Here is an 11,458-nt window from a genome sequence, read left to right on the forward strand (position 1 = left end):
TGCGCGTGTCTCAGTGCGTGTGTCTCAGTGCGTGTGTCTCAGTGCGCGAGTCTCAGTGCGCGAGTCTCAGTGCGCGAGTCTCAGTGCGCGTGTCTCAGTGCGCGTGTCTCAGTGCGTGTGTCTCAGTGCGCGAGTCTCAGTGCGTGTGTCTCAGTGCGTGTGTCTCAGTGCGCGAGTCTCAGTGCGTGTGTCTCAGTGCGCGAGTCTCAGTGCGCGAGTCTCAGTGCGTGTGTCTCAGTGTGCGAGTCTCAGTGTGTGCGAGTCTCAGTGCGCGAGTCTCAGTGTGCGTGTCTCAGTGCGCGAGTCTCAGTGCGCGAGTCTCAGTGCGTGTGTCTCAGTGTGCGAGTCTCAGTGTGTGCGAGTCTCAGTGCGCGAGTCTCAGTGTGCGTGTCTCAGTGCGTGTGTCTCAGTGCGCGAGTCTCAGTGCGCGAGTCTCAGTGCGCGAGTCTCAGTGCGCGAGTCTCAGTGCGCGAGTCTCAGTGCGTGTGTCTCAGTGCGCGAGTCTCAGTGCGCGAGTCTCAGTGCGTGTGTCTCAGTGTGTGCGAGAGTCCATGTGTCAGCCAATGGGACAAACACTGATAGATTGTGTTTGCTGTGAACTTGCTCTGATTACCGTTCTGTTCTGCATTTTGCTGCTCCTTTGCTGCATTCCCAGACAGACTGTCACCATCCGTAACATTCCAGTGGGACCTGAAAGGAAGTGCGCACGAGAGCAGTGAGATTCCCACAGCAAACAGGAGCACAGAGACATACGACATGACTTAACCTGAAGAAATATCGATTTCTGCTCCGATCAGGCCACTCTGCCCATCTTGTATTCCCTTGTGCTAGCTCCCCAACCCATTCAACTGACATGTCTCCCATAAACAGTGATTGTTTACTCTGTATCTAACCCCCGTACTGTACCTGTCCTGGGAGTGTTTGATGGGGGACAGTGTAGAGGGACATTTACTCTGTATCTAACCCCCGTACTGTACCTGTCCTGGGAGTGTTTGATGGGGACAGTGTCGAGGGAGCTTTACTCTGTATCTAACCCCCGTACTGTACCTGTCCTGGGAGTGTTTGATGGGGGACAGTGTAGAGGGAGCTTTACTCTGTATCGAACCCCCGTACTGTACCTGTCCTGGGGAGTGTTTGACGGGGGACAGTGTAGAGGGAGCTTTTGCTTACTCTGTATCTAACCCCCGTACTGTACCTGTCCTGGGGAGTGTTTGATGGGGGACAGTGTAGAGGGAGATTTACTCTGTATCTAACCCCCGTACTGTACCTGTCCTGGGAGTGTTTGATGGGGGATAGTGTAGAGGGAGCTTTACTCTGTATCTAACCCCCGTACTGTACCTGTCCTGGGGAGTGTTTGATGGGGGACAGTGCAGAGGGAGCTTTACTCTGTATCTAACCCCCGTACTGTACCTGTCCTGGGAGTGTTTGATGGGGGACAGTGTAGAGGGAGATTTACTCTGTATCTAACCCTGTACTGTACCTGTCCTGGGGAGTGTTTGATGGGGGACAGTGCAGAGGGAGCTTTACTCTGTATCTAACCCCCGTACTGTACCTGTCCTGGGAGTGTTTGATGGGGGACAGTGTAGAGGGAGATTTACTCTGTATCTAACCCTGTACTGTACCTGTCCTGGGAGTATTTGATGGGGGACAGTGTAGAGGGAGCTTTACTCTGTATCTAACCCCCGTACTGTACCTGTCCTGGGAGTGTTTGATGGGGGTCAGTGTAGAGGGAGCTTTACTCTGTATCTAACCCCCCGTACTGTACCTGTCCTGGGGAGTGTTTGACGGGGGACAGTGTAGAGGGAGCTTTACTCTGTATCTAACCCCCCGTACTGTACCTGTCCTGGGAGTGTTTGACGGGGGACAGTGTAGAGGGATCTTTACTCTGTATCTAACCCCCGTACTGTACCTGTCCTGGGGAGTGTTTGATGGGGGACAGTGTAGAGGGAGCTTTACTCTATAAAAGTCGAGGTTAACTTGCAACTTACAGTGACCTGCGACGTGGAGACGGCTGGTGGAATTGGTCCCGTTACGGTCCGAGCAGGTGTAGATTCCGGTGTCGGTCTGCGTCACATTACGGATGAGGAGATAAAGGTGCCCGTTGTGCACCAGTGCCAGACGGCTGTGGAAGTGCTCCTCGGCGCCGGTGGTCAGGGAGACCAGGGTACGATTCCTTGAGTCGCGCTCCCTCCTCCACGTCACCTGCCGTTGACCTCCGCCGACCTCCGCTGACCCGCAGGGCAGCTCCAACAATTGGCCCACTGCAGAAAAAAAAAGACCAGGGGGGGGGGTTACATGGAGACCGGAAGGGGAGCAGGAGACGGGGGGGGGGGTGCGGTGGGGGGAGGGTCAGGCCGTTCAGCCCCTCTCCAGCTAATGCTAGTCAATAGGGTCACACCGCCCGTCTTACCTTTCCCGGAAACCTCCGGAAGGGCTCGGCACAGCCCCGGGGCCCAGAGCGTGAACAGGAGCCACAGGGCGGGCACGGGCCTCCGCTCGCCGGCCGCAAACATCCCTTCAACGCCCACTCCCGCCCGGCCCCCCGGGGAGGAAGGGTCGGGGGCTTCCCCCCACCAGCCTCCGCTTGGCGACCTGAGGGGACTGGGGCCCGTCGGACGTCAAGCAGGCCCCGAGGTCAGAGTGCAAGGCGGCCCGGGGAGGCCGGGCCGGGCTTCGGAGCCGTCCCGTCGGGGGCTCGGTGAGGGCGGGGTGAGGGGGGGTGCCCAGCTCCGGCGGCGAGTCTGCAAAGAGCAGCCGCCTTCAGCACGCTGTCACGGAACGAACGACTGCTTGTGGCCTCCTTCCTGCCCCGCGCTCTTGCCCCCGAGGGACCTGAACTTCCTCTGTCCCTCCCCTTCCCCCACCCCATCTCTCACTTCTCGTAACCTTCCCCTGCTGTGTTATACACACACTGTCCCCCATCAAACACTCCCAGGACAGGTACAGTACGGGGGTTAGATACAGAGTAAAGCTCCCTCTACACTGTCCCCCATCAAACACTCCCAGGACAGGTACAGTACGGGGGTTAGATACAGAGTAAAGCTCCCTCTACACTGTCCCCCATCAAACACTCCCAGGACAGGTACAGTACGGGGGTTAGATACAGAGTAAAGCTCCCTCTACACTGTCCCCCATCAAACACTCCCAGGACAGGTACAGTACGGGGGTTAGATACAGAGTAAAGCTCCCTCTACACTGTCCCCCATCAAACACTCCCAGGACAGGTACAGTACGGGGGTTAGATACAGAGTAAAGCTCCCTCTACACTGTCCCCATCAAACACTCCCAGGACAGGTACAGTACGGGGGTTAGATACAGAGTAAAGCTCCCTCTACACTGTCCCCCATCAAACACTCCCCAGGACAGGTACAGTACGGGGGTTAGATACAGAGTAAAGCTCCCTCTACACTGTCCCCCATCAAACACTCCCCAGGACAGGTACAGCACTGGGATTGGCCGGGCAATTTGGAGCACTTCCTGCCAGCAATCAGGGGGAGCAGCTGCACTTGTGTTGCAGCAATTGCAGAGTGGAGACTGGAGAAAGGTGAATACAGAGTGGAGGGAAACCATCAAGGAAGGCTGCAATTTTTCTGGAGAGGTGGGTGTCAGGGCACCTGAAAGACTATTAAGTTTAAACTGTTTGGGGGAGGGAGAAGAGGCCTGAAGACTCAGGGGTGGGGCAGCCAAATCCAGTAGGGGCCCCTGTGTTTGTATTGGTGTTTGCACACAGGGAGCTCCCTCCCCACCCCAACTGCCTGCTCGGGACAGCTGGAGTTGCCCGGGTGAAGACTGTCTTGTTAAAATCAGAAGAGGAGAGTACCGGGCGGCTCCAGCTGTCCCGGGCGAAGAAGCCTCCCCCAACTGGAAGACAACAAACAAGTTTGGACTAATTGTGATAAAGGTGCTCCAACTGGCAGTTGGAACAAACATCCTTTTCAGCCTTTCTCTCCCTTCCTCCACTCAGTCGCCTCAGTCACCTATCCTCCCCTTTTCCTTTACCATCCTACGCCATCCTCCTCTACTCCCACTCCACCTTGTTTAAAGTTTGCTTTTTTAAAAAAAAATTGTGTAAATTTGTTTTGTTTCTTGGGGGTGGACGTAGCTCTTAGACCCCATGGCAAGCCCCTCTTCGCCGGTGGCGGGGCCTTCCCGTTCATATGCTGCTGCGGCTGCTGCAGCTGCACCTGTTGCCCCGTCACCGTTTGCTTTATTAACATCGAAGCATGGGGTCAACAGCTACGTCCACCCGAACATGACGATAGAGGCATGCGTGAAAGCAATGGCCGAGGTTGTCAGCCCTTCGGCCATTGTTGCAGCCTCTAAAATGTACGGGAAGGCAGTGTTTTTCCTGAAGACCGAGCGGGCGGTGTCCCTGGCTCTGAGCAAGGGGCTCACCGTGGGCGGGACCTTTCTGCCAGTGGACCCCCTGGAGGCCACTGCGCAAAGGCTCATTTTATCCAATGTCCCACCCTTCATCCCTGGTGAGCTCCTCCTTCCCCATCTGCACCATCTGGGGGAGGTAAAGACGGGGCTCACCCCAGTCCCGCTCGGTCTTCGGGAGAACAGCCTCCAACACGTCTACTCCTTCCGCCGCCAGTTATTCATGCGGCTGGCGCGGGAGGAGGTGACAGAGGGCCACTTCAATGTAGAATTCCAGGGGACGGCCTACCGCGTCTTCTGGACCTTGGACGGGGTGCGGTGCCATGTCTGTAAGGGGGTGGGGCATGTTCGTAAGAACTGCCCCAACCTCCCGGCTGCCAACTCCAACTCAGCGGCCCAGGGTGGCGACGCTGCACCTCCTCCCACCCCCACTACACCTCCACCAGATACCATTCAGTCGGTACCGGAGGCTGTGGTTTTCACGGCCTCCGGCAGGGAGGGGGGTGACCGTCCAAGTGGAAGGAAGGCGCGGAGGAGAAATAAACATCGAGAGGCGCGTCCCCTGGATTTCGTGACACTACCCGAGCCTGAGCTCAGCCCAAGGCCCGATCTCGGGAAGTCAACTTGCCCCAGGGCTGGGCTCAGGCCCAGGGTGAATAAAAAAAAGGAGAGTGTGGAGGTGGAGGCCTCTGATGATATGGAGGTCTCTGAGCCTCCGCACACAACTGGGAAAAAGAGGAGAAGGCACCCCTCCACAGAGGTAACAAGGGGCCCTGAGGCGCAGGGCCCATCTGTTGGAGGGGAGCTGTCTCCTGTTTCGGGTCCCCAGGTTTCCCCTACCGCCACCACCAAGGCTGCAAAGTCCGGGCAGGTGCTCCCTATTCCTCAGGATGGAGGGGAGGGGATGGCCCCGGTACGTGAGGCCCCTCCTGAAGGAGTAAGTGGGGCCCTGCTTGTGGTGGGGGAGCCTGGGGAAGCCGCCCATTCTGCCACTGCTACTGGGTCGGGTGTCCTGAATGAAGGGGAGGGCGAGGCCCCAGAGGGTGGGGCCTCCCAGCCGGAATCCACCACCAACCAGGAGACACCCGACCCAGTTATAACTGAGAATGCTGCCCCACCTGCTGGGCCTGTGGGTGCTGGCGGAGCGGGAGATAGCCTCCTCCCTCCGCCTCCAATCTCGGCTCCGGTTGGTTTCCCGGAGTCGGGAACTTCTGTCTCCCCTGGACCACTCATTGGCCTGGGGATGGAGGTGGAGGGGGGTCCTGAGCCGCTGGTGCCTACAGGCTCCAGTTTCACAATAGAACCCAGAGAGGACTCCTCCGCCATCGATCCTGGGGGTGGGATCGTGACGGAGGCAGGACCAGCTGGCGCGGCCGGGACGTCCGCCCCACAGTGTGTGGTGGATGTGTCGGCCGCTGGCGGTGACGACCCGGAGGAGGATGGGGATTCGGTGCGGGGCACGGAGGATGATCTTGATTCCATCGCCAGTGAGGTGGTGGAGTCCCTCGTGCCTCCCACCGAATCTCCTCTCATCCCCACGGCGGAACTCCGGGATTTCCTCGCGGCTTGCAGGGGTTGCCGCAATAAAGTTCAGCTGGCCCTCGACCGTTGGTCGAATCTGGCGCTGATCATCCAGTCCGTCCGTGCCGCCCTTAAGATAGCGGGCAAGCGAGCGGACGTGAAACTGGTTGAGAGGCGCCGTTTTAATGTGTTCCTCAATGGGTTGCTGGGGGAGTGGAGGGCCAGGTGCACTTCCACTCCCTCCTCACAGTGAGCTGTTGATGACGGGTTTTAAGTACCTTTGACATGAAGATAACCATAGCCAGCCTCAACATCAACGGCAGCAGAGGGGCTCACCGCAGATTTCACAATCTCTCAGTCCTTAGGGAAGGGAGATACGCGGTGAGCTTTCTGCAGGAAACCCACACCGTTCCGGGAGACGAAGCCACCTGGCTCCTGGAGTGGCAGGGTGGGGTCTACATGAGTCACCTCACCCCTATTTCTAGTGGGGTGGCTATCTTGTTGGCCCCGACTTTTCAGCCGGAGATCTTGGGGGTCAAGGAGCTAGTGCCGGGCCGCTTGCTCCACCTCGCCGTTCGCCTGGGTAGCGTGCCGCTCCACTTTGTGAACGTGTACGCGCCCAGGCACGGCACGTTGCAAGCGCGCTTCTTTGAAGAAGTGTCCGCTCTCTTGAGCTCCATCGATAGCGGCGAGTGCATCATCCTCGGGGGGGATTTTAACTGCACCCTCGAGGTGGGGGATCGCTCCGGTCCCCAGCGCGGCCAAGCGTCGGTGGAGAAGTTGAGGGGACTGATCAGCTCCCTTAACTTGGTGGACGTCTGGCGGAATCTCCATCCCGACTCCAGCGCCTTCACGTGGAGGTCTGGAGGAGGGGGGTCGCGAATCGACCGCCTCTACATTTCGCAGGCGTACGTCTCCCGCGTTTCGGCGGCCTCCATGCGGCTGGTGCCGTGCTCGGACCACCGCCTGGTGTGGGCGGAGTTCACTCCGCTCCGCACGCGGGCGGGGTCCTCGTACTGGCACTTTAACAACCGGCTGCTGGAGGACGTGCGATTTCGGGACTCGTTCTGTCGATTCTGGGCCGACTGGAGAAGGAAGCAGGGGGGCTTCCCCTCCTTGAGGCTATGGTGGGATGTGGGCAAGACTCACATCCGCGTCTTCTGTCAGGAGTACGCGAAGGGGTCGACCAAAAGGCGGGAAGCCGAGATCGGGCGCCTTGAGAGGGAGGTGCTCGACTTGGAATCCCGCCTCGGTCATGCCGTCGCGGACCCGGCCCTGTGGCAGGCGTACAAAGAGAAGAAGGGCGCGCTGAGGAACCTGCAGCTCATAGGGTCCCGAGGCGCGTACGTGAGGTCGCGGATCCAGATCCTGGAAGATTTGGACCGCGCCTCACCCTTCTTCTACTCGCTGGAAAAATGGCGGGGGGTCCGTAAGCAGCTCGTTGAGCTGCTGGCCGACGACGGATCCTCCATCACGGATCCGGAGGGAATGGGCCTCCTGGTCCGGACGTATTACAGTGCGTTGTTCTCTCCGGATCCGTCCAGCGAGGATGCGCGCAGAGTTTTGTGGGAGGACCTGCCGCAGGTCAGCCCGGAGGGCGCCGAAGGATTGGAGGCTCCGCTCACGTTGGCGGAGCTGACTGGCGCCCTCCACCAGCTCTCGAGGGGCAAATCCCCAGGGCTGGATGGGTTGACCGTGGAGTTCCTCAGGGCGTTCTGGGACGTCCTGGGGGACGATTACGCGTGGGTCCTGGGGGAAAGCCTGGCGACCGGGGAGATGCCCCTCTCGTGGCGCAGGGCAGTCATCGTCCTGCTGCCGAAGAGGGGCGATCTCCGCCTGCTTAAAAACTGGCGTCCGGTCTCCCTCCTCAGCACGGATTATAAGATCTTTGCCCGGGCTATGTCTACCCGCCTGGGCTCCGTGCTGGCCCACATGATCCACCCCGACCAGTCCTACACGGTCCCGGGCCGGTCCATCCAGGACAACATCCACCTGGTCCGGGACCTGATCCATCTTTCCCAGAGGACTGGTCAGTCGGTCGCCTTTCTCTCCCTCGATCAGGAGAAGGCGTTCGACAGGGTGGATCACGATTACCTTTTCGGGACTCTGCGCGCTTTCGGACTCGGGCCGCATTTCGTGGCCCGGGTCCGACTTTTATACGCCGCCGCAGAGTGTCTAGTCAAAGTTAACGGGTCCTTGACGGCGCCCCTTCGATTTGGGAGAGGAGTGCGTCAGGGGTGCCCCATGTCCGGCCAATTGTATACCATCTGCGTGGAGCCCTTCCTGTGCCTGCTTCGCAGGAGGTTGACGGGATTGGCTCTGCGCGAGCCGGCCATGCGGGTCGTCCTCTCGGCTTACGCCGACGACGTGCTCCTCGCAATCACAGATCCCGTTGACTTGCGGAGGATGCGCGACTGCCAGCAGACCTTTTCTGCCGCGTCCTCCGCGAGGATCAATTGGGAGAAATGTTCCGGACTCCTGGTTGGTCAGTGGCGGGTGGACTCCCTGCCGGAGGAGATGACACCTTTTGCGTGGAGCACCACGCACCTCCTCTATCTGGGAGTCCACCTTAGCCCCGCTGAGGAAGCCTGGCCGGCAAACTGGCAGGAGTTGGAGGCGAAAGTCACCGCTCGGCTGGGGCGCTGGACAGGACTGCTCCGAGTGCTTTCCTACAGGGGCCGAGCGTTGGTCATAAACCAACTGGTGGCCTCCATGCTGTGGTACCGGTTGGTCACTTTGGCCCCGCCCCCTGTGTTTGCCACCAAGATCCAGAAGAAACTCGTCGATTTCTTCTGGGGCAAGAGGAAACACTGGGTCTCTGCCGCGGTCCTGAGTCTCCCGATCGAGGAGGGCGGTCAGTCGCTGGTGTGCGTCCGCACCCAGGCTGCGACTCTCCGCCTTCGGACCCTGCAGAGATACCTGTACGTCGAGCGTCCTCCCAGATGGTGTGCGCTGGCGACGTATTTTTTCCGCCAGTGTCACTGCCTTCAAGACGACACGCAGCTCCCGGTGGAGTCCGTTAGCCGCGCCTCTCTGAGGGAGTTGCCTGTCTTTTACCGGGATCTTTTCCGAGTCTGGAACATGGTCGCCTCCAGTCAGGGCGCTCCCCCGCCGGCGGAGGAGAGCGCCTCGGCTGTCCGGGCGGCCGACTCCGGGGACGGTCCGGCGGGCGGAGGAGTAGCCGAAACCCCCGGGACGCCCCTCACTGCGGGTGGCGAGGGGGCTCGGGAGTGCGGAGCGATCCCGGCCGAGCTGACCCCCGCTGGGCCGGAACTGCTCATCGGACCCAGGCCCCGAAACCCTCCTCGGGAGCCGGTCCCGCACAACCCGAGCCGCCTCTCGGGAATGCCCTCCGTGCCATTCCAATTGGCGCGGAGGGGTTTCCTGTACGGGCTGCTCCTGCACACTTTCCACTTCCTCGCCCTCGTCAGCCGGCCGGACACGCCCTGGCGGTCCGCGTTGCCAACTGGCGGCGAGGGGAAACCCCGATGGAGGTCTCTCTACGCGGGAGTCTTCCCCCTTTACATCGGGGACCTGGGGTGGAGGGTGCTGCACAGAGCAGTCCCGTGCAATAGGCTTTTAAGTAGGTTCACGGACTCCCAGGCCACCTGTACTTTCTGCGGCCTGGACGAGTCCGTGTTCCACATTTATACGGAGTGTGCGAGGTTGCAGCCCCTATTTGAGTATCTGAAGGGGCTGCTCCTCAAATTCTGGCTGCACTTCAGTCCCACGCTCCTGATCTTTGGGCACCCGGTGCGGAGGGGCTCGGGCCGGGAGGAGGATCTCCTCGTCGGTCTGCTCCTGGGCCTGGCCAAGGTGGCAATTCACAGGTCCAGGTTGCGGGCCGTCGGGGGGTCCGTCCTCCCCGATTGCCTGCCCCTCTTCCGCGGTTACGTTCGCGCCCGGGTGTCCCTGGAAAAGGAGCATGCGGTGTCCGCCGGTACGCTTGAGGCCTTCCGCGACCGGTGGGCACCGCAGGGACTGGAGTGCATTGTCGACGCCGAGAATGGCATTTTAATTTGAGTTTTTTGTTTATTTATCTGTTTTAATAATGTTATTTTAAAACTGTAAATATGTACATAAAGGGGGCCTGAGGGATAAAGGCCCCCTCGATGTGAAAAATATAAAAGGGGCCTGGGGTATAAAGGTCACCTTGTGAAAAAAAAAACGGGGGTTAGATACAGAGTAAAGCTCCCTCTACACTGTCCCCCATCAAACACTCCCAGGACAGGTACAGTACAGGGGTTAGATACAGAGTAAAGCTCCCTCTACACTGTCCCCCATCAAACACTCCCAGGACAGGTACAGTACAGGGGTTAGATACAGAGTAAAGCTCCCTCTACACTGTCCCCATCAAACACTCCCAGGACAGGTACAGTACGGGGGTTAGATACAGAGTAAAGCTCCCTCTACACTGTCCCCCATCAAACACTCCCAGGACAGGTACAGTACAGGGGTTAGATACAGAGTAAAGCTCCCTCTACACTGTCCCCATCAAACACTCCCAGGACAGGTACAGTACGGGGGTTAGATACAGAGTAAAGCTCCCTCTACACTGTCCCCCATCAAACACTCCCAGGACAGGTACAGTACAGGGGTTAGATACAGAGTAAAGCTCCCTCTACACTGTCCCCCATCAAACACTCCCAGGACAGGTACAGTACAGGGGTTAGATACAGAGTAAAGCTCTGTCTACACGTTCACCTGGGTTCTTCTGTACAGCAGGTGGTTGTCGAGATAAAAACTCTTGTTGCTAAAATTAGGTTGTGAAGAGCACAACAGGAAACTAGTCGAGTCAGTAAATGGAGAAGTTGTGCAGTAGGAACTGTGACAGCGGCCGAGAGAGGGAGGGGGGTCGTGAAGGAGACAGTGTGAGAGTGAGAGAGTGACACACACAGTGGGGGAGACAGAGAGGGAGGCAGAGAGAGAGAGAGTGACAGAGAGAGAGAGAGAGAGGCAGAGACAGAGAGAGAAAGAGAGGCAGAGAGAGAGAAAGAGACAGAGAGAGAGAGAGAGACAGGCAGACAGAGAGAGATAGAGAGGCAAAGAGGGAGACAGAGAGAGAGAGGCAGAGAGAGAGAGAGAGACAGAGAAAGAGAGAGAGAGACAGAGACAGAGAGAGAGAGAAAGAGATAGAGACACAGATAGAGATAGAGAGAGAAAGAGAGAGACAGAGACAGAGAGTCAGAGAGAGAGAAAGAGAGGGAGACAGGGAGGGAGAGAGAGAGAGAGAGATATTCAGAGAGAGAGAGTCAGAGAGAGTGAGAGAGAGAGAGACAGAGAGTCAGAGAGTGAGAGTCGGAGAGAGAGAGTGAGAGAGAGAGTCAGAGAGAGCGAGTGAGAGGGAGAGAGACAGAGAGTGTCAGAGAGACAGAGGGAGGCAGAGACAAAGAGAGAGAGATGCGGAGAGAGACAGAATCAGAGAGAGTGAGAGAGAGACAGAGAGGGAGACAGGGAGGGAGAGAGAGAGAGAGAGTCAGAGAGAGTGAGAGAGAGACAGAGAGTCAGAGAGTGAGAGTCGGAGAGAGAGTGAGAGTCAGAGAGAGAGAGTGAGAGA

Source organism: Heterodontus francisci, unplaced genomic scaffold (assembly GCF_036365525.1).
Source record: "Heterodontus francisci isolate sHetFra1 unplaced genomic scaffold, sHetFra1.hap1 HAP1_SCAFFOLD_518, whole genome shotgun sequence".
Classification (NCBI taxonomy): Eukaryota; Metazoa; Chordata; class Chondrichthyes; order Heterodontiformes; family Heterodontidae; genus Heterodontus; species Heterodontus francisci.